Source organism: Sinohyriopsis cumingii, chromosome 8 (assembly GCF_028554795.1).
Source record: "Sinohyriopsis cumingii isolate HCF-2022 chromosome 8, ASM2855479v2, whole genome shotgun sequence".
Lineage (NCBI taxonomy): Eukaryota > Metazoa > Mollusca > Bivalvia > Unionida > Unionidae > Sinohyriopsis > Sinohyriopsis cumingii.
The window spans coordinates 87,414,814-87,439,100 of NC_142968.1; the positions used below are offsets into that span (position 1 = coordinate 87,414,814).

The 24,287-nt window shown below is 35.6% G+C and overlaps 1 protein-coding gene across 4 annotated transcripts in view; it reads left to right on the forward strand.

Moving 5' to 3' along the window:
• Positions 1–725: 725 nt before the first annotated feature.
• The window catches only part of LOC149794081 (LHFPL tetraspan subfamily member 2a protein-like), a 53,627-nt gene continuing 30,065 nt past the window's right edge, over positions 726–24,287 (forward strand). Inside the window, exon 1 of one of the 4 annotated variants that reach the window (XM_089968033.1) lies at positions 726–994. The gene's annotated coding sequence lies outside the window, so the exon portion shown is untranslated. Of the gene's footprint in view, positions 995–1,406; positions 1,509–21,896; positions 22,025–22,395; positions 22,550–24,287 lie in introns of those variants that run through there. The other 3 variants (XM_089968037.1, XM_089968036.1, XM_089968034.1) reach the window with 3 other exon arrangements.

A 24,287-nucleotide genomic window follows, 5' to 3' on the forward strand; every position in this document is an offset into this window, starting at 1 on the left:
GCGTTCTTTTGCATACCAGGGCCAGCAACATGGAATGAATTGCCCACTGAACTTAGACACAAAGACAGTGATCACATTGAAGAGGGCTCTCAAAACTCACTTATTTTGACTGCAAGAACAAACTTAAAGACCTAATAATGTTTCCTACCTGAAATATTCTCAGCATGTTTTTTTTTATTTTTCTTTTTAATGTTTTTCTAATTTCATGGTGTTTGTTTTTGTAATAATATTATTATATGTTTTTTATCTTGTAGGTGTTGTCTAATGTTGTAAAGCGCTTATAACTTCTAATGATTAGGCGCTACACAAAGTCATTATTATTATTATAAATTATTGTACCGTAAATTCTTTTTACCATAACTAGATTCCATTATAGTGATATACGAATACCGTTATAACACGGTTGCGATTAACTCTTTATCTCTGTTGGATTACCATAAAGCTCTGACTAAGGGGTCGATCATTTAATGTGGAGGGGGCGGGCTGAGACGAGAATTTTCTTTCTACACCGGAAATTTTGTTTTCTTTTACGCAGGATTTTTTTTTAACACACATACTCGTTAGAATATATTCTTTTTTTTTTTTATATAAATCAGTTCTTTAATATTTTGTAAGCTTTTGAGGGCAGAAACAAAGTATTTTGTTAAAAATTCTAGGACATTGACTCCCTGTAAATAATGGTATGAGCCTAACGAAATTAGTGCTGCCCAAACAATCTATTTTTAGACAAACATTGCAAGATCAACTCAGACATAAAAAGAACTGGTTACAGTGTGTGCCATCATCTGAGACTACGGAGTAATGTTATCATTCACGGTGTCATGAACTCCACAGTTTGAGTCGGTAAAACCTTTCTAATGATCAATTGCTATTGTGTGTCCTAGAGTTCAGTGCGTGTATTTTATCACCATTGTTTACACTGATTCTTCGAAAAGACGCGAGAAGGTGTCACTCGCCCCAAAAGAAGGATTAGTGCACCACCTGAGTGGTTCTGGTAAGTACGATATGGGATTCTGTCATTACATGTCATGTTTACAGTTCACCATTTGTGTTCGAGTAGTAAAATTTCTGGACTAGACTGCTTTTCCATTCTGGAAATATGGCAAGTGGATCATAAGGTTGGGTGGGGGTAGTACAGTACGGTAGGTCATGTAGTTCAACCAACATTCACCCTTGATGTGACTCACTGTGTTAGGTCATTTAAAGACGTTGTTAATGAAGAACCTAAATTAATGGATACTGTATCAGTAATGTGAACAGGTGTCGGGGGAGGCGGAGGGTAGGGCGGGTGTAGAAACCAGCTATCCATTTATAGAAATTATTAAGTGGAAAATGCAACACTGTGTCATAAAGGAACTGTCAATACAGGCACCTGATTCATGGGGAAACCAATGATGACTCAAAAAGACTCCCAATTGCATTAATTGGGAGTGTGTCATCATTGGTTTCCCCATAAATCAAGTGACTGTCAGCTTGAATTTTCAGATACAAATTGTTTATCGGAAAAGGTATTTATGCTAGCTAAAATAGCCAATTTGATACTGCGTTTTATGCTTAATAGATAATATTAAGACAGAACTGAGTAATGTTGTAATTATGATATTGCAAAACAACTAAATCAATGTTTTATTTTTCATATACATGGGGCCTTACGTACACCGTACATGGCAAACATCATGATGAAGTGTAATGGAAGCTGCCATATTGGACTCATTTAATCAATACAGTATGGTAGCATAGTTAATAGAATGTCAGAAATGTAATCCAAAGGTTGTGGGTTTGATGCTTGCAAAGGCCAGCCTGGTTTGACTGTCTTAATTATGTTTTGGGGAAAGACACTTAGTTTCCATTTCCTTTTGGGAAAAGACACTTAGTTTCCATTTCCTTTTGGGAAAGGCACTTAGTTTCCATTTCCTTTTGGGGAAAGTCACTTAGTTTCCATTTCCTTTTGGAAAGGCACTTAGTTTCCATTTCCTTTTGGGAAAGGCACTTAGTTTCCATTTCCTCACCATGATATAGGCAATACTGTGTTAAGAGTGCCTTTAAAACTGCACGTCCCCTCACTAAAATCAAACAACATAAACAATACAGTTCCATAACTGAGTTATATTACACATCCATCTGTAACCCAATGGCTACACATATATCTGTAACACACATATCTGCAGCCCAATGGCTACATGCATATCATGCATATCTCTAACCCAATGGCTACACACATATCTGTAATCCAATGTTTTATACATAATTACCGGTATTAACCAACAACTACACATATCTGTAACCCAGTGGCTACACACATATTTATGTAACCGATTGGCTACATGCATTTCTCTAACCCAATGGCTACACATGTATCTGTAGCCCAGTGGCTACACACATAATTGTAAAGCCAATGGTTACACACGTCTTTTAGACCAATGACTACACACATAATTGTAAACCATTTGTTACACACATAGCTGTAACCCAATGGCTATCAGTGTTTCCATACAGAAAGTACAGTATGGTAGGTACTGTTAATAGTGAAGAAAATTCATAAACTTGTGAATTTCTACTATCAGTTGAGTTATTCCATTATTTACATTTCACTTGCTTGTCAATTCACAGCATATTGTTCTCTAAATATTAATCCACCAAACTTGATGTCCTCCAGTTACATCAGCCTTTCCTTTTGATTACATTCTTAATATATGAAACTATGTTAGATATGTTATATATTGTAATATGCTTTATTCTGTACATGTATTAATTTTGTTTCCAACTATGAGATATATTGTAGTTGTAGGATGTGTTTCTGCTAGCGTGTGGGTATGCACTTCTTGCAAGGCAAAAAGGGTTCCAAGAAAAAAGATTATTAATTATATGAAAATTAGGAAATGATCCAGTTAGATGTATGAAGAATTACATACTATATGATGTCACTCCATTAGATTTGCTGGATGTTATGCTTGTCACTAATTGATTGATTGATTGATTGGATTTACTAATCATGAATTCTAAATGAAGGGTATCAGAGCATTGCTAGTGTTGGTGAGTTTGACTCCACGTCTTTTTCTACAGTGGAATCTACAGTACTATATGCCAATTAAGCTATTTGTAGGGAAGGAGCTTGAACTCACTTTTGATTTATTTATATGGGGTTCTCAGTAGGTCTCAAAAAGGAAGTCTTTTGACCTGTGACCCCAACATCTCATAGAAAAGCATCCAGAGTTTTAAATGTTTCACTGATTGAAATGAATTACTTGCCAATAAAAAATGTCCGAGTTTGGCCACCTCCCTTTGACAGCTGGCTTTGCAGGTTGCTACATTTTCCAGTTTTGTATTATTGATTATCATTAGATGATTAATCAAACAAATAGTCAGGGGCCCCGAGTGGTCTAAAGCGCTCTTCGTTATTGATCACTGCCATCTCACCTCTGTCTGCGTGGGTTCGAGTCTCAGATTCAGCCAATGTGGGTATGTGAGAAAGCCTGCCAGTAGGTTCTCGCGAATCGGTGGTTCTTTCCAGGGGTTTTCCTGGGTTCTTCCCCCACCATTAATACTGTCTGCCATGTGTAGCCTATTGTTTGCTGAAAAATGGCGTTAAACCCTACAACAACAACAACAACAACAACAAATACTCATATTTGATCAAAAGTTAACCCACTTCCTCTAACTCCAGCCAGGTTATAACTCATACCCTCCTTGGCTCTATCATAAACATGAACGATAATATCAAAGCAATCCAAATATGCATATCCAATGTTCCTCGTTACCCTGAACTGCACATTAGAGACCCCCAAACTTGTTATTTGACCCCAGTTTGGATACATAAGTTTCTTTTTTTACTCAATCTAACCTCCCAGTTCTAATACCAAGTGATTTTTGACTGTCAAATTTGAACTCCTGGGGGGAAATGCTGGCATGTAAATGTGACATCAGTGACCGGTTAGTTCCATGAAACTCGTTTTGATTTTTCATACATGTAGGTTTGATAATATTCACCTATAATGTGTAAACAGTAGCCATGCAAATGTCATTCATTGGAATCTACAGTAAATTTGTTAAGAATAGTGCAACTTGTGTAGGGAATTAACTGGATGTGAATCAAGGGTAATTTGCCGCGGATGCGGGAGGTCATGGGTTTGATCCCCATCTGAGTCTTACCAAAGACTTATAAAAATGGTACTAACAGCTGCCTAGCTTGGCGCTCAGCATTAAGAGGTTAGTGTTATGACTGATTGGACTGGTGTCAGGATAATGTGACTGGGTGTGACATCATGCTACATGTCTACGGCATGAACGCCCTGGTGCTAGACATTACTACAAACTGCCACATTGCAGACATCGTAGTGATATGACTGAAAAATTGTTAAAGCTACATTAAAAATCCAAATCACACACACACACACACACACACACACACACATTTTCTGTAATTATGACTCATCAACAGTAGTAGCTCTTGAACTTATTGTGAAGTTGAAGCTTCTGTTTTTAGTGATAGATATTTTTAAAAATATCATTGCAACTCAAGATTTCATTTCTGTTCCCAGCTTTGATCAAGAAACAAATTTTTCATCATTTAGAAAATGAAATTACCACTCAGCCTTGATTACTTAGCCCCTACATACATATCATGATGAAATAAAAAGGGCTATACATGGACCTGGAGGCATGCAATCAAACATCACACCAGATTTGATTGCCACAATTATTCAGAATTTACCACCTGAGCATGTAGAAATTGTGAAATTGCTGGAAAATTCATTGGTTATGAGGCCTTCTGCAGCCGAATGTGAATGTGACCAATATCACAAGTATAATGAACTAACCATTCAAATTTTCTGGACATTGTGGGTATTTCAGAATAATAGAAAAGAAATGGCCTTCTTGAGCATATGTATTTTAAGTCAGGGCAAGTGATTATAATTTGTTAAAAGAGGCTTGCTCTGGGGCTGTATTTTTAAAAGATATTTGAAACATTAGAACAAATTGAACAATGGTTGACATCAGGACCTGAAAGAAAATATTGCTTTACGTGAAATGTTTTGAGAGGCGAATAAACATACGAGTCAGTTTAACAGGATTTTTGTTTATTTCTTTACCAGTTACATTTTAAAGTACAGCAATTTCATTATATGTCAGAATATTTTTTTAATAAAAAATAGTCTCGTTTGGGCACATAGAAATTGATTTTTGGTTTGTGATATTTTCTAAAGCCACTTTCTAAAAAAGAGTTTTCTTTGAGCACTGGGGATATCTGCTCTGCTGCACACATTTCAGTTCAGCATAATTGGAAGCAGCATGTGTTTATTACAGTGGTAAAAATGCTGCATTCCAGATCAAACGTCTGTAAACATTTTGGATGGCTTCAATATGTTAAACCTGGATCGCCACAAAAAGTATGTCATTAACGTCACGGCTTGCTCAACTTTCATGTGATTGTGCCCAGGAGATACATGTAGTAACGTGACTAGTCCTTTAACATTGCATTCTGAAAGTCATAAATGGGGACTAGTGTTTTACGGTGTAGTTGCCATTGTTTCGGTACAAGATTTAAACTAGATACAGCCAGGCAGGCACATATACATATAGATATATGTCATGCATAGAAAGACATATGAACAGAGATGATTGAAATATTCCAAACCATTCAGCTTGGGGAGCATCATAATATTTGTCACTTATATAATTGTCATTATTATTGTTATTACTAACATTCTAACAGACATGTACAATTTTGTCCTTGGGGGTTTCTCATATAATACGGTTATAGATGGTAAAGATGTTAATTCGGTTTATTTGCATTTAAACAGTTAAAATTACATCTCTCAAATTTTGAAACAAAAACCACTTTTCATTACCACTCAGCAGACTGTGACATTTTTGCTACATTGTATACAAACTCCATATTGATATGAACTGCTTTAAAGTCGAACAGGTGACATAATGGCAATGTGGACTTCATTCAGCAAGCTGTACCTATTTAAATGCTGTTATTTTTGTGGGTTTAATGCCATTTATCGGCACATGATGATACGTGGCAACCAGTAAATTTGATGGAGGACATATCTGGGAAGAACCAGTGACCTGTGGGTAGTCACAAGCATGTTTTTTCATATACCCATATTGGCCAAGTCCAAAACTGGAACCCATGCAGACAGAGGTGAGATATCGATGATCCATGAAAGTGAGTGCCTTAGACCACTCGGTCACCAACCCCCTGTACAAGCTGCTAACTGTCCAGTTGATCAGAATCCATGGATACCTCATCTAGAGGCTGGGCATCAGAATCTGATGCTGCCATTGTTGACCAGTCTGTAAATCTTGGTCAAAATAAGGATCCCCATTCATTGACTGGTCATCACTGACAGAATCAGAACTGGATCAGCATTTGAAAATGAGGCTGTGGTATTTAAGTGCATGTACAGTGCATGTACAGCTGCTGCTGAAATTAGGTCTGCAGAAAAAATTAGTTCCAGAAGTCAATTGCTGGAACTGGATCAAATGCATCTGCATCATCAAACAGTTAACAGATTTATCTTGGTCTAAGTCTGCATTCTATTTCTATATTCTGTTTTTGAGAGAGGCCTGTTTTACTACCATCTGGTATAGACAGAAATAGATCTATCCAACTTGGTAGCATCCAGGAAGAACTCATGTACAGTGGGGTCTAAAAACGTGTTACTGAGGGACTTTAAAAAATGATGAAGGATTGCCATCTCAGTTACTTCAAGAATATGGGGGTGGAGTAGTGGTTCTGTTTAGGTGGCGCTCTACAGTTCATATTTTGCATAGGGTTAGAATTTTAAAGAAAAAAAAATTTCCCTATGTGCCCTCACTGGTTATACTGGTTAGTTAAATAAGACCTTGTATATCTTGGGTATTGTTCAAAGAACCTTTAATTCCATTTATTTTGGTGTATGATGGGTGTAATATGGGTTACAGAGTATACAGCTTGGACTTACTCCAGATGTGCACCTTTCAAAAAAGTGCTAGCTCCACTTGGTCATTTTTATTTCCTGGACTTCAAAGGTAAATTGTAAAAAAAAAGAGCAGATAACTTTTTCTTACATTTTATATACTTGGTAATTCATCCATTGCACTTTCAGAAGCTGGTATTGTCTGGTTGGGCGAAATTCATTATCCTATTTTAATAGCTGCTAAGGATAGTGTACTTTAGACTAATTCAGGCTTATGTTTTGAGCACAAGGGAGCAGCTATTTTAGTTATCAGTGTGCATAGATCATGTACAGTTTCCACAAGTACAGTATCCAAAGAAATGTCAGCCACATTACATCAAAGTAGTATAGAGGTATGCCAACATTCTCTCTACTGTGCATATTTCAGATGCAAACAACTTCACTTTACATACGTCACTCTCTCAAAAGTACATAATAACTGGTGAAAGCTCCTTTAATGAGCACATAGGTATTATTATTGTATGATTAAATTTTGATTGTATGGCTGAAAAATTTAAGTCGCAAGCATCAAAACACTTTTGAATTGTTTTCCTGCATTCCCCCCCCCCCGAACAATATTTATTAATGTCAGAGTTTCACACAAGCCTAGCCCCCCCCCATGATGAAAAGTGAGCAATTTAAAAAATGCTCATTAATACATTTTGTTAGCATAGCAACCAATGTTATGCTGAAAGACAGGAACATAAAACTAACTTGCCAGAATTATTCCTGAGATGCCACCAATAAATTTTACATTTTTAAAAGGGATTGAAAGGCATAATATGTAAGCAAGAGCAAAATAAGCATAATTAGCTTATTTTCTTGGATAAAATCCATTTTAATGTACCATTTTGTTCAGAACATCATACACAATTATATGAAAATAAGAAAAATAATTGCATACATTTTCATATTTGTATTAAGGTTGTGCTCTACAGTTTTGTATTTTGCATGGGGTTAGAATTTTAAAGATAAAGAATTTCCCCATGTGTCCTCACAGGTTATACTGGCTATTTAAAAAAGACCTTGTATATCATAGGTATTGTTTGAAGAACCTTTAATTCCCTTCATTTTGGTGTATAATTGATGGGTGTAATATGGGTTATAGAGTATACAGCTCTGCCTTACACCAAATATGCACCTTTCAAAAAACTGCAAGCTCCACTTGGTCATTTGGACTTCAAAGGTAAATTGTAAGAAAAAGAGCTGACGACATTTTTTACATTTTATATATTTGGTAATTCAGCCATTGCACTTTCAGAAGCTGGTATTGTCTAGTTGGGCAAAATTAATTTTCCCTAGAAGAAGGATAATTGATGCAAGTTTAGGTTTTTCAGGTGTGGAGATTATAATGGGTATTCATGATGTAAAAGAGAAGCCATCATCTGTAAAAGAATTGCAGGATGTGCATTGTTTTATCCTTCTACTGTAGGAGACAGAAAGGAAAAGGCTCTTGTCTGAAACTGACAACTTGTGATCAGAAGGAAATGTGGTTTACAAAAACTTGTAAAGACTGGGGCAAGGCTGACGAAACTGCAGTTTTTAACTAGTGAGAGAAAGTGATGAAAAATGCACGTTTTACATTAGATTGTTGTATGAAATGTTTCACAAAATATTTTTTGGGGGGGAAAGCAAAATTGGTTGAAGGACACAATAAAATATACCAGCTTTAAAATTGTCTTTAATTAAACTGAAACAAATTCATTGGAGAGGGTACAGTGATATATATGTTTTGGAAATGTGTGAAATAACTAACAGCTTTTGATTCATGATTCGCTGGCCAGATGGAGAGACCATTTTTTTACAACTGTACCAGTTGTTTGATACACTTTCTCCAGTTGATCAATATAATGAACTGCTTTGAAATTTTTGTTGAAAACCCTAAAGTCTACAAGACTGAAAGCTCAGAGCTGCAGCAGACAAAACAGATACAACAACAGTGAAGTTTCTCATTCCTGTAATCCTTTGGGATCAGTTGCTTTTCCATCCCAGACCTGGGGAGGACTTATTGCAAATGTTGGAATAACACACAAATCAGGAAAAAATAAGCAGAGATTTCATCAACATGGGAATCAGATTTTGGCAGACAAGGGATTTACTCAACAAGAACATATGGCAACTGAATGCTCCCCAGAGTTAATCTTGCCAGCCTTTACAAAAGGGATGAAACAGACTTATGCTTGCTAATAGAATAAATTAAGCAATGTGATTATTCTTAATTCTTGCATGAGGGGGTAGAATCAGTTTTAAATTTCATGTCCAGATTGATACATGTATATTTAAGTGTATAAACCAAAATGTATGCAAACTTTTTTTTCACAGATAAAATCCTAAATATTCACTCAAATAAATAGAGGGTTTTACTTTCTTAATCTTGTTTGCTTTTTTCCCAAAGTGTTTTTTAAATATGCACATAAATTAGAAAGTTCATTAAAAATGTACATTTTGATATGAATATGACAACTTACAACTGCTGTTTTTTACTTCTTCATTAAATAAAAAAATGTCATCTCTTGCTTTCTCATCTTCTGCAGTCTGTCCCATACCAAGTTCCTTTGGAAGGTCATTTAATATTGGAACATACGAGATGCACTCACTTAAACTTGCAACAGGCCCCATCACACCATATCATGTCATCACCATCATCCATGATCTTTTAATGCAGCATAAGATCCAGTTGTCTTATGAAAGGAACCTGTGATATGTTTTATGTCAGAAATGCTGTCTCTCTGTCAGTAATTCTGTCTTACACTGTGGGGCCAAGAGTGGCCGAGTGGTCTAAAGTTTTCATTAGCACAGACCACTCCCATCTCATCTCTGCCTGCATGGGTTCAGGTCTCAAATTTGGCCAATGTTGGTATGTGAGAAAGCTTGCCAGTAGCTTCTCATGGGTCAGTAGCTCTTTCTGGAGTTTTCCTGGGTTTTTGTTTTCTCTGTCTCTCTGTTAGTAATTCTGGCTTCCTCTTTGTGTCAGTAATTCTGTCTTCCTTTATCTGTGTGTCAGTAATTATATCTTTGTCACTAATTCTGTCATACTTCTATGTGTCATTAGTTCTGGCTTCCTCTGTCTCTGTGTCATTAATTCTGGCTTCTTATGTCAATGTTTCAGTAATTATGGCAGGCAGTGTTGTCTCCAGGAAACTTGAAGTTTGTTCACCATGAGGTGTTGGCTTTGTTGACTGCATTAATAGTACAAGCTTTATTTTTCCAAACAAGAAAGTGACAAAACAAGTTCTGGAACATGTACATTTGAAACTTAGGCTTTTGCATAGCATTGATGATCGGTTTTTTAAATCATAGTTTAGTGGTAGGCAATAAATAATGGCACTGGAAATTTCATCTGCAGTGACATCCATTAATGTATTTTGGAATTTTATCTCAGCAACAGAATTGCCACAACATGAACATCAAAAAGAGTCCAAGAGAAGCACCAATAAACACTTTGTCAATCCGCACACCTAATCCTGTCCTGGTAATTTTCACATGTCGTTGTGTGGATATGGCAACTGTATAGTGATGAAGTGCATTAGCTTTGTGCAAACACCCCCATCACACAAACTTGTTTTCAGTTCTGGATGTACAGAATTGCAAATTTTTCAAGTTAATGATGGGACAGGACAGTCCATATTGATGTATTGCACACTTTATGCCACCGATATTGTTATTAAGCCTGTTCTTTATTTGTGCCATACCAATGAATTAGACTGACTTTTTGATGTACTCCATTAAGTACCAGTACTCCTTTTTATTGGCACTGGCTGCAACAGATGGGAATATTTAATATCATGGTGTTTCCATAGGTTTACTATAGGAGGTTAATTAGCGTGTAAGTATGCCACATTCTGACATTAGCATGTGTAATCAGACATTGCATTGATGCAGAAAAGTTTTTAACTGAGTTGCAAGTTGTTTTGCAAACCTTACCTTTCTTGTCTAGTCTGGTTGTGTTAGTGACAGTGTCCAAGTGCTGGGAACTAATTTTAAAAAGAAGCCCTTCTTGTCATCTGCTGTGCTTGATGGAGTTGTTCTAAAATCAAATACCAACAACAGATACATAGCAGAAAGAAAAAATTTCACTCATAAAAGAGACTTCTGTGGAACGAACTATAACAGAAAACAGTTTTATACACACAGGCGTTACACATCACTGCTTACTAAAATCCAAAATCATTTAAGAGCTACTGCAGTGCAGGCAACAAGCAGAAATGTGTTGTCAAACCCATGTTTGTCAAACTTGGTCAAACACCCCCAAATTTCTTTGTTTCTGTTGTTCCATGTGTAGAATTTGTTTACTTTGAATCGACTAGTCATCCTACTGCCCTAATTCATATTTCTAGGAGCAGCATGAGATAATTATTCAGATTTTCATAAAAGAGTACAAGCCCAGATGACCATTATAAAAACTGAGAGGCAATACTGTTAGGTGATTAATACTTTTTGTGTTGAATCTGATAACTATAATGCAGAAAAGAAGGGTTTATTTTAATTTAAAAATATTGGGTAAGAAACATAATCAGTGTCGGTGTTTGTACCAAGACATGGAGAGAGACAAATAATTTAACCTTGCAGCTGGTATTCCCTAGTCTTGGTCAATACCCCAATGTAGATTCTATGAATCTAACCCAGCAGAATGGGTTATTTTTGTCTATATTTGAAAGTGGTTATCAAGAATAATTTTCTAGTGGCAATTTTCGATGCTAATAGACAAAAAATCTGCCATCAACGTCTTAGAGTAGGGTGGAATTTGTAAATAGGGATTTTGCGATGATCACAGCATTATCAAAAGAAACAGCTTCCATTGAAGTTGCCAAGATTGGTAGTTGTTGCAGTTGATGAACATACTGTTTAATCATATATTTTTTAAACAGGTAATTTTAATTTAATCAGGTACAGAGATGGACGGAAACTCACGAGAGGCTCTGAACTCGAAAGTGTTGAACCGAGCATATTGACGGACATGGACAAACGAGTGGTGCGAATTTGAATAATTAAAAAAGTATCCAAATTTTTATTATTGATATTTGGGAATGAACAATAAAGGGAGATAAATCTATTTTAGTGTAAAGTTATGTTATATTATTTTATAAAATAAATGTTATTGGTTCTTTTGAGGATATTATAATATTTGACACAAATAAATAAAGTTATTGTTGTTATAGAGCAAAGTAAGTGTGATTATGTAATGATATTATATGGAAAGATGATTTTGATTAGTTAGTATTAAAATGAGCTGTAGCGAAAGATTAAAAGTAAGAATAAAAAAGTAAGGAAGGTGTACTAATTTTATTAGTGTTGCATAGCGCGCTTGCTGTACTGATTACCAAGATTACTTTCTGATAACTACATAATTTGTATTTTTCTTAAAATAGACCATAAACTGTGATTCTAACTTTAATATTTGAAACGAAAGACTAAAAGAGGTAAATCACTTGTTGTTAGTTGCAAGGACATTTTATTTATTTTCCAAATTCTTATTATACAAAATAGCTGTGTACATAAGTTTGTAATTTTCAAGAGATGGGCACAAGTCCAACTGGAGGCAGAGCCAGTACAGTTTTTCTTCATGGCAAGATAGCTAATATTATGCCCTGGAAATGCTTAAAATGCTGGAGCTCCTGTTAGTTGGAGTCCCATCCCACAAGCACATTGCCTATCTCTATATGCTCCCCCCCCCACCAGTGTTATTACTTGATCTACCTTTAAGAGAAATATGAGTGATGAGAAGGTAATTCTGCAATATAAGATGCATGTAATTAAACAAGTTACTCAAGAAACTTTTTAAGACTCCAAAAGAGGGCATGCCATTTAATTCTGGATTAAGGATATTTTTTCAGGATGCAATGAATAATATAAAGGTTTTAACAATACATGAAAGAATATTTCTTAGAAAGGCCAAATTGATGTATAAAGTATCCAGGAAAGCCATTCCTGTCTATCTAAGCAATATCTTTCACCAAAGAGATGCTGATGGCACTCCAAATTTAAGGTCCATAAGAAGAAAAAATTAATTATACCAAGGCCAAATAAGAAATTGTTTAAAAAAAGTTTTCAATATACTGGTTCACTGGTATGGAACAACATTTCCAGTGACATAAGGCAGGCTCCTAGCATTTCATCTTTTCACAATCAATGTCTTAAATGGATGAAATCTTTAGAAAATTGAACAGTTCTAGTACAAACAATACCACCTGCTTTTCTGTAATTTTACATCATTTTCATAGCTGAATTTTTCAATGCAGGATTATATTTTATGTTTTACATATGTTTATGTTTTCACTGATGCCTGTGAATGTGTTCCAGGCTTAATACTTTGCATTTTAAAATTACTTAATTATTTAGTGTCAAGCCAGACTCTTCACATCATGTTGTATATACTGTATATATTTTACATAACAGATAGAAGGCCTCAAGGTAGATTAGTTCTGTAACTAATTGAGTTACCTTCTCTAAATAAAGTCTTTATTATTATTATTATTATTATTATTATTATTATTATTAAGAGAGATTTGAGTACTGGTAATCTTATTTGTACAGATATTGTAATTTAATTGATTTCATTTGCAATTATTTTATCTCAGATCTATAGAATTATTGCATTCATTCTATCAGTGCATCCTTATTTGTCATGGACAACCACAAGCAGTGATAAGGGCATATAATGTTACCTTTGATACACATTCTCTGTCTGTCACACATTAGTAGTAATAATAATGATAATAATAATGTCCTTTATTTATCAAGGGTAACATAATCGGCTGAGAGGTAATTTACATTATGACCCTGCAATTATACCAAATATGTATATAATTAGTAAAGAAACCACATGGTCCATGTATCAAGTATATAAAAGAATTCAGATACAATGTAAGTTAGTATAATTTATTTAAGTTCTACATACAGTTATTAGATAGATATTTCACAGCTGCATGTACTGTATACAGATGTGCTGAGTTCATAAAATCTGGATTTCTCATGAAAATATTTGTAGAGGTTTTTTAAACGCTGAAAAATTAGGTGCTTGTTTAAAAACATGTTGCAAACTGTTCAATGAAACCTTGAGAAACCTTAAACATTTATTTGCCTGATACATTGAATGAACAAGACCAGAGAAATTTTCACTAGAAAGTATTCTTCTGGCCACCATTGTTTGGCCAGTTGATCTGTTTGTTGGATTTGAGGCAGCTGTCAGTTTGGTGAGCAATCCTATGGCCACTTGGGTCACTTGTTTTACAGGTGATGCCAGTCTGCCATCAAACATGACTGCTGTTGCTAAAAATTGGAAAACATTCAAACATTTTCTTTTGAAACAGCAGCTGAACATAATTGAACCAATTTTGACTGAATTAATCTAGTTTGGCATTAAATATTTGAGCAAATGATGCCCTTCTCTTACATAATATGGTTATTTTAAATTGTTTTTTAAATGTCATTTCACAAACTAAATTAGGCAGAGAGGAACCTGCATAGATCCTTTTAAGATCTTTTTTTAATGATGCTAATTTGTCATCCAATTTATAAAATTAGAAAACCAGTCCAAGCTCCACAGATGCTCAGAAATGACAGTGAATAGCAGTATATTTTTAAAAAATGTAGAAAAAGAAACAACAGCATTGGTTTGTTTGTACAGTATCATCACGATATTCGATGATTTCAGCTATGAGTGAGAGCAGCATGCATCAATGAGGATCCAGGCAGATCAGATAGTGGGAATTGAACCTATAACTTTCTTGTCACTAGTCCATTGACTTAACCACTTGGCCACCACACACCACTTCATGATTCACTCCATGGCTTCCAAGTTATAACTCCAAGGAAGGGAGTCCAAAAGGTTAAGAACAGGCCCAGGAATCCATGCGTAATGTTCAGATTAACTTCCCAATTAATGCCAAGAAACATAACTAACTTACTTGGCACATATATACATACACTTATATACAGACATATATATATATATATATATATATATATATATATATATATATATATATATATATATATATATATATATACTTTATGGGTGGAGCTAACCACTCTGGTGGCCTAGTGGTTAGAGTGTCTGTCTTGGAAGTGAGATGTTGTGGGTTCGATCCACGGCCGAGTCATACCAAAGACTTACAAAAATGGTACTAACAGCTGCCTCACTTGGTGCTCAACATTAAGAGGTTAGTGTTAGGACTGGTTGGCCTGATGTCAGGATAATGTGACTGGGTGGGACATCATGCTACATGTCTGCGGCATGATGCCCCAGTGCTGGACATCATTATAAACTGCCACACTGCAGACATCGATGCAATATTACTGAATATTTTTAAAGAGACATTAAAAATCTTAATCACACACACACTCATAGGGTGGAGCTATAAATCGTTTATGAGTTAGGAATCAGGGCCTATTCCCCAGGGACTGGAAGATATCAAGTGGAGAATGATGACATTATAAATAACATGTCCTTTATATGCTGAGAAAGTGATCCATCCTGTGATATAGTTATTTAATCCTTTCATCAGACCCTTACCATCACATTTTTTATATATATTTGGACACCAGGATAAATGTCCAACTATCAAAAATGGGGTGGCATGGGTCAGAGGAAGCTCATATTAACTGTATATGTGATCTAGCAAGGAAGAAAAATGACACCAGCATTAATAGACAATGAAGCAACTGTGTGTTCCAACTTTTCTTTCCACTCAGCAGTTTCGGTATTGGGTGAATTTGCATTCACAAGCAGACATCTGTCAGCTACCCAGGTTAGTGATGATTCAGGCCTCTAATTTTTTATTTTGGAGTTTAGTTTACAGAATGGATACTATGGTTTAAGATAATACAGTGTCATGTTGTTAATGGGCAGTGCTCAACAAGGTTTGATATATTGAAGGAGCCTGGCCTTTTTACCTCAGGCTGTTGTGCAGAGATATTGTTCCATCTAGTCAGGTAAAGTTGCAGTGTAAAGGTAATATAGATAAGTTATATACTTAAATACATGTAGGTCTTGTTTTACAGATGACAGTACTCCATGTGACTGGTACTGTGACTGGTATGTGTGTGTGTGTGTGTGTGTGTGATTATGTATGTATGTATGTATGTATGTATGAGTGTATGTATGTGTTTGTGTGTATGTATGTATGTATGTATGTATGTATAGATTTATGTATGTTTTTTTAAGGTAATTGTTGATGAAATGATACAGGTGGAAATAGATGAGCTGAGTAAAGAAAATGCATTATTTTAGATATGTAAACTCACTGAAATCCATGTTTGAAACAGAGTCTTGCACTAATTTCTACAAAATGTTAAGTATACTCATGAAAACATTCACCCCCAAATTAAATGGTTCTTTTAAATAGTTTTTTACCGAAATATTTAGGCAAACTGACAAGCTCAAGGGTGTCTGCTTTTGGTCCAAATTGCATGGAACTTTTAACAGTTATCTCTGAAATAGGTCCTTGTTAGTTTTGACAGAGGCATGTAGATAAGCAGACAGACAGACAGATGCATAGTCTTCCACCCGTTTAGTAACCTGGCCATTGGAAGAGTTAATAAATTTGAATGTTATATTTTAATTAATCTACATAATTGACAGTACAGAAATGCTTATGCTATACCATCCAATTTACTTTCTTCCTTTCCATGTCTCACTTTTTCTGCTGAAATATGAAATATAATATACATGATTTGTATGTACTTGTTACTTTTGAAAGCTTTCTTACTGTGTAAATTGCACAAGACTTTTTGTCCATGGTAGTTGAGCAGTTTGATTATGTAATCTGTGAACTCAAAACACTCTTACTTTGTTGCTGTAATGTCTGGAGCAACAGCTTCTTTCTCGTAAACCATGAACAAACGTTGAACAAATTAGACAGAAAACCTCCTATTAGCACAGATTACTTGGCAGATTGCTCTTGCATTAGGCTGCTTGCCTTGTGTCAGTCAGGTGATAAACTTTGGGCCAGCTTGGGTTTCTTCTTTGACAGTGCTCTGGGTTTCCTCTATCAATTTCCTGTATGCGGTGATGAAAGTTACCTGTTGGAGTTCCTTGTTACATACAAGTAGCTTGGGAATGATCCAACATATTCTGATGCAGCTTGGTATGCCACTACACTTGCTTATTATATTTAGCTTGTACCCCTTCACCTCATTTTGGGAAAAGTTTTCCCTATTTCACACCCTCAGTGCTTTCATCTTGATTTGATAATGTCTGTTGTCTGTCCATCCCCAAAATATTCTTAGCAACCTAGTGCGTAAACACCACTCAAAGGAGACAAATTAAATTTTGTTAGCGTATTTGTATCAATGTATAGATGACCTGATCAGATAATCTGGCCATTACAACAAATTTTGTATTTTTTGTTTCATGTTGCTGTTGTACATAGTTTTAACATTGTTTTCCCTGAAACTCATTATCATGGATTAAGCAACAACTACTTGAATTAAATGAATTAATTTAATATTTATAATTGTGTATTTCTGTGTGATAGTAGATTTTTTTAGCCATTAGAGTAATTTTCAAATATTTGTTTTTAATTCATTTTTGCCAGTAAAGTGTATTGTACATTCGATGGATTCCCTTCTATCCACATCTGGTGGAGCAGTTTTTGATGGATTCCTAATACCATAATTTGTCACACAGTCCCATCTTTCCACAATTAGTCAAACATGTTTTGATGGATTACCATATTTCCACAACTGGTCCCACAATTTTTGATGGATTCCTAATACCATAACTTGTCACACAGTCCCATCTTTCCACAATTAGTCAAACATGTTTTGATGGATTACCATATTTCCACAACTGGTCCCACAATTTTTGATGGATTCCTAATACCATAACTTGTCATACAGTCCCATCTTTCCACAATTAGTCAAACATGTTTTGATGGATTACCATATTTCCACAACTGGTCCCACAATTTTTGATGGATTTCCAATACCATAACTTGTCACACATTCTCATCTTTCCACAATTAGTCAAACATGTTTTGATAGATTACCATATTTCCACAACATTTGATGGATTGCCATGAAACTTCATCAGTATTATGGTCATCCCTTTGCTTCTAAACGTTTTATTAGAATTGCCACCTTTCTTGTCTTTTATTTGTGTATGAAACAAAGTCATGAATGCATCTTGTACCACAGTTTGTAGCTTTACTGGTCAAAGACAGCAGAACTCTTGAGATTGTCCATTGTCCATCTGTTCTTTAGCACAAGTTTGCTACATCTCTTAAACTACTTGGAGGATTACCATGAAACTTTAAACACACATTTGTCCCCTGGTCTAATTCATCCTGAATGAAAAAAGTGCTGCCAATACATTCAGTATGGCCACCACAATGGTCATCTTGAAAATCTTGTTATTGCTACTCTTCCTGAACGGATGGTAATGCATATATCAAAATGGGGTTTTCAGTAAATGACTTCCTTCTGATGTCCAGTTGGTTTTAATGAAAATGATGCCAGTCTGGATGTAAAATATGGCTGCCACAGTAACCATCTTAAAAATCTTGTTATTGCAACTACTTTTCATGCTGACAGGGCTTTAAGGTTTTACAAGTCTATTTGGTCTTCAGTGAAAATTGTGGTACTAGCACATCCACTATGGCCACCACAGTAGATGTCTTGAAAATTTTGCTGTTGCATCTGAATGGATGGCCGTATCATCATGGGATTTTCACTAAAAACTTTTCATCATGTCTAGTTGGTCCTAAAAGAAAATGGTTCCAATCTGAAATCCAATATGGCCACTACAGTGGTAATCTTGAAAACCATGTTATTGTACTCCACCTCAACTGAAGTCATATCAACTTGGATTTTTCAAAAGAAGATGTTTCTTTCGATGTCATATTGGAACTAAAAGAAAATGATGCCAATCTGACATCCAGTAACTGTGATAATTTACCATCGAATATGGCTACCATTGCTAAGAATATAAAAAAAATCTGTAAATTACTTCCTTTTACAACCTTCTGAATAGAATTTGACCAGATTTTACTGAAAGAATGAAGTGCTTTTAAGGTTTTACAAATGCTGTCTGTCATCAAATAAAGCTAATGTCGCTAAACTAAAAAAATCCCATTAAACAATTTAAAAAATTTAAAAAATCATACGTAACATATTTTCATCAAGTTTGACAGAAAGTGTTTGACTCTGCAGGAGGCCATGCTGTTAAGTTTATACAGACTTTCATTTCACACATTTACATGTATATCATCAGTATAATGCTCAATCTTTGTGGTAAAAAAATCTGTCCAATACTGGAACATTATAATTTCTGGCCAAAATTCTATATAAGTTAGGACCCATTATATCCAATTTGTGAACTAGCAATGATGCCAAAAAAGTAACAGAAATTTGGTACGAATAGTGGTAATTTAATATCTACTATTACTGCCATGCTGTGTTTTTTCCTGGCTCGAGTGCTCAGGCCAGGGACATTCTTTCCTCCATTTTGTAATTGAAGGTCTAGAATAAAATCATGGTCCCAGTCTGATACCATGGTCCACTTTCACCAATCGGAATGTATTCATTTCCTCGGACTTGTGTGTATGCACATGTCTCTTGGGTACTCAAACTTCATCTATTTAGGCATCTGTTGGTATTGTTATTGAATTATATTGATTTAACTTAGATTGAATTGGAATTGATGCTACTAATTGTTATTGGTTCAATTTTGGTTTGTTTTTCTTGTCTAAGGGGGCTCATATTGCATTATTTCTTCCCAATAGTCTTGCTCAGGTCTCTGTTGATATTCTGTCTATACTCCCACCAGACTATACAATCAAAGGGAGTTTCATTCCCAGGATAACACCAGCCAAACCCAAAGAGCATTTGCAGTGACCCAACATTATATCAGACCACTGCAGTACCCCAACATTTTATTAGACCATTGTAGTACCTATCATTATATCAGACCATTGATGTACCCAACATTATATCAGACCATTGCAGTACCCAACATTATATCAGACCATTACAGTACCCAACATTATATCAGACCATTGCAGTACCCAACATTATATCAGACCATTGCAGTGACCCAACATTATATCAGACCATTGCAGTATCCAACATTATTATCAGACCATTGCAGTACCCAACATTATTATCAGACCATTGCAGTGACCCAACATTATATCAGACCATTGCAGTACCCAACATTATATCAGACCATTGCAGTACCCAACATTATTATCAGACCATTGCAGTACCCAACATTATTATCAGACCATTGCAGTGACCCAACATTATATCAGACCATTGCAGTACCCAACATTATTATCAGACTATTGCAGTACCCAACATTATTATCAGACCATTGCAGTGACCCATCATTATATCAGACCATTGCAGTACCCAACATTATTATCAGACCATTGCAGTACCCAACATTATATCAGACCATTGCAGTACCCATCATTATATCAGACCATTACAGTACCCAACATTATATCAGACCATTGCAGTACCCAACATTATATCAGACCATTGCAGTGACCCAACATTATATCAGACCATTGCAGTACCCAACATTATTATCAGACCATTGCAGTACCCAAGATTATATTAGACCATTGCAGTACCCAACATTATATCAGACCATTGCAGTACCCAACATTATATCAGACCACTGCAGTACCCAACATTATTATCAGACCATTGCAGTGACCCAACATTATATCAGACCATTGCAGTACCCAACATTATTATCAGACCATTGCAGTACCCAACATTATTATCAGACCATTGCAGTGACCCATCATTATATCAGACCATTGCAGTACCCAACATTATTATCAGACCATTGCAGTACCCAACATTATATCAGACCATTGCAGTACCCATCATTATATCAGACCATTGCAGTACCCAACATTATATCAGACCATTGCAGTACCCAACATTATATCAAACCATTACAGTACCCAACATTATATCAGACCATTGCAGTACCCAACATTATATCAAACCATTACAGTACCCAACATTATATCAGACCATTGCAGTACCCAACATTATATCAAACCATTACAGTACCCAACATTATATCAGACCATTGAAGTACCCAACATTATATCAGACCATTGCAGTACCCAACATTATATTAGATCATTGCAGTACCCAACATTATTATCAGACCATTGCAGTGACCCAACATTATATCAGACCAATGCAGTACCCAACATTATATCAGACCATTGCAGTACCCAACATTATATCAGACCATTGCAGTACCCATCATTATATCAGACCATTGCAGTACGCAACATCATATCAGACCATTGCAGTACCCAACATTATATCAGACCATTGCAGTACCCAACATTATATCAGACCATTACAGTACCCAACATTATTATCAGACCATTGCAGTGACCCAACATTATATCAGACCATTGCAGTACCCAACATTATATCAGACCATTGCAGTACCCAACATTATATCAGACCATTGCAGTACCCATCATTATATCAGACCATTGCAGTACGCAACATCATATCAGACCATTGCAGTACCCAACATTATATCAGACCATTGCAGTACCCAACATTATATCAGACCATTACAGTACCCATCATTATATCAGGCCATTACAGCTTATTCTTACCACACCTATAACTTAACAAGGAACCTTGACAAAATTTATATTATTTTTTTTGTCATTTGATTGATTTATTTTTTGATAACTTTTATACCCCTCAGTAATTATCACCAGTAGTCAATAGTGCTTAGTAATTTAGTGTTCAAGGATCTGATATGCCTCTTCTCTGTATAAAGTTCTTTTGTTTTTTTATATCCCCTTGTATACAAAATTAAAGTTTTTTTTCTTCTTTCTTTTAGTACTACCAGCTGGCTATTTACTTTTCTAGCCTGTATAAATTGGCTTGCTGCTAAATACTGAGTACAGGGTGAATCATATATACATTCCCAGCAGCAGCAGCCTTTATAATGTGGGGCCTGGCATTATTTCAGTGACCAAGGCAATTCCACACACTTTCAAAGTACTTGGAGCAGCTGTACATAGGTAACAGTCTAATGGAAAATCAAGTTAGGAGAGTATGTTAAAAGTTGGACTAAGGTAAATAGTTTGACTGTACTGTAGTAGTATTTACTTCTTTGCCTTATTCTGAAGCTGATATATGAACTAATTGCAGAAGTAGATTATTTATTGATTATTTTATCACTTTTTTGTCCTAGGTGATAATCCAATTTCCCTCTGATTAGGACCCCTTGAATACTAATGCCAATGCATTGAACTAAAGAAAATGTTCCTGGCTCATATTTGGCACAGAGGAATTTATTTCTGATTGCATGGTGCTGAATTTTAAGTGAGTGGAGTTGATTCTTATATCCAATATCCAATAAATTGAACCCAGGAGCCAGAGTGTTTGGCTGGTTTGTCTGACAATTATACAGCAGTGGGCTAGCAGCTGGAATGACTAGCAGTGTTTATGAATACATTTAAATGCCATGCATTCCTCTGCAAGTACTGGCACACCCACCAGTTGTGGGAACCATATGTACTGTATTGTATTGTATCTGCTCTGACTGGAAGCTTTGTTAATGTTTCTGGTGTTCTGCCTTTACCAGGGGTATGCCTAAGGTAAGCAGTAATTATAGTTCCTACAATAATTTTTGGGTCAGTCCTTCAGCATTATTCATTCAGATTTGACAATTGCACATGCATTCAAAGGTTGATATTGGGTGTAATGCCATATTTTCAGCAGAAGATAGGCTATGCATAGCAGCCAGTATAAGTGGTGGAGAAAGAACCTGGGGAAAACCCCAGTAAGAACCACAGATCTACTAGCAAGCTTTCTCACCTATCCACATTGGTCAAGCATGAGATTTGAACCCATATGCAGACAGAGGTGAGATGGCAGTGATTGGTAAGGTGAGAACTTTAGACCACTCAGCCACCTGTGGCCCCCATTCAATGGGTGAACAATGTTACATAATATAGGATGTAATAAAAAATGGACCTTATTTTGAGAAATTTATACTGTTTTTTGCTTCTAGAAGGCTCAGTTTTTGATCAATAAATTTTACATTTAATTCAGTTTTAAGTATACATGGATGTAAGTAATGTACATAAAATTGTGTCAGTTTCCATCACTATCTTGTTAACTTAATCATGCTTAATGGGACATCCTTTCTGTTTTCATTCATATACCTGATGTAAGAGGTAGGTGTTCAGTTTGGTTAGAGCAACTTTTTTTTTTGTCACTGTCTTGTGTAAATCTAAGTCACTTAAAAAGGGACCAAACAAATGCCAAGGTCATTGGCTTTGGTCAAGTAAGACTGGACTATTTTGGACCTTAGAATTTATTTACTTATTCAGTTGCTGAAAAGGTTTTGCTAATATTGCATATTTCAGATGCGTTGAGCCATCAAATTGAAGTATATTCAAGGCACCAAATGAAATGCCACCTCCCAAATTTATGTTATTTCAACTAATATGACCTTTGGTCTAGACCGCTTTTGTGGCCAAAGTGGTTAGGTTTTCCACTTCAAATGCAGGAGATCACATGCTAGAATCCCAGCCGAGTCGTACCAAAGACTTATAAAAATGGTACTTGCAGCTGCCTTGCTTGGCACTCAGCATTATGAAGTTAGTGCTGGAACTGGTTGGCCTGGTGTCAGGATAATTTGACTGGGTGGGACATGATACTACATGTCTGTGGCATCAGATGCCCCAGTGCTAGACATCACTATAACTGCAATACTGCAGACATTGTAGTGATATGAGTGGAAATGTTTTAAAGCTACATTAAAAATCCAAATCACACACACATAAACACATTTGGTCTATTCCAGAAAAAGAACTGTACCTTGGGAGCTTTTGTGAAGAAATAGTCATGGATATATCTTTCCTTGAAATTATGTGATGTTGACTGGATAATGTGTGTGTGTGTGTGTATATATATATATATATATATATATATATATATATATATATATATATATATATATATATATAGAGAGAGAGAGAGAGAGAGAGAGAGAAAATTGTTATCATTTATTACATTGTTTAAATTGGATATTTTATAGAGTCTAATTCGAATGTTACTTGAATCGTGCCTGTCAGCTTGTCCTTGTGCCCCCCACCTCCAACAGCTGCACAATATTACCAGTACTCCTTGAAAATTTAGAATCTATTTGCTAATTGTAGTTAGGCATGAAATGTAGGGATATGCCCAATGTTAGGACCACCATCTTAACTTGTCTGCCCAGCCTGTTCATTCATTGCTGATAATATATAAAACAGTTTCTACATTTTCTCATTCACGGGTCATGTCCATGATTTGGTGTGCATATTATAGCATATGACCATGGATAGT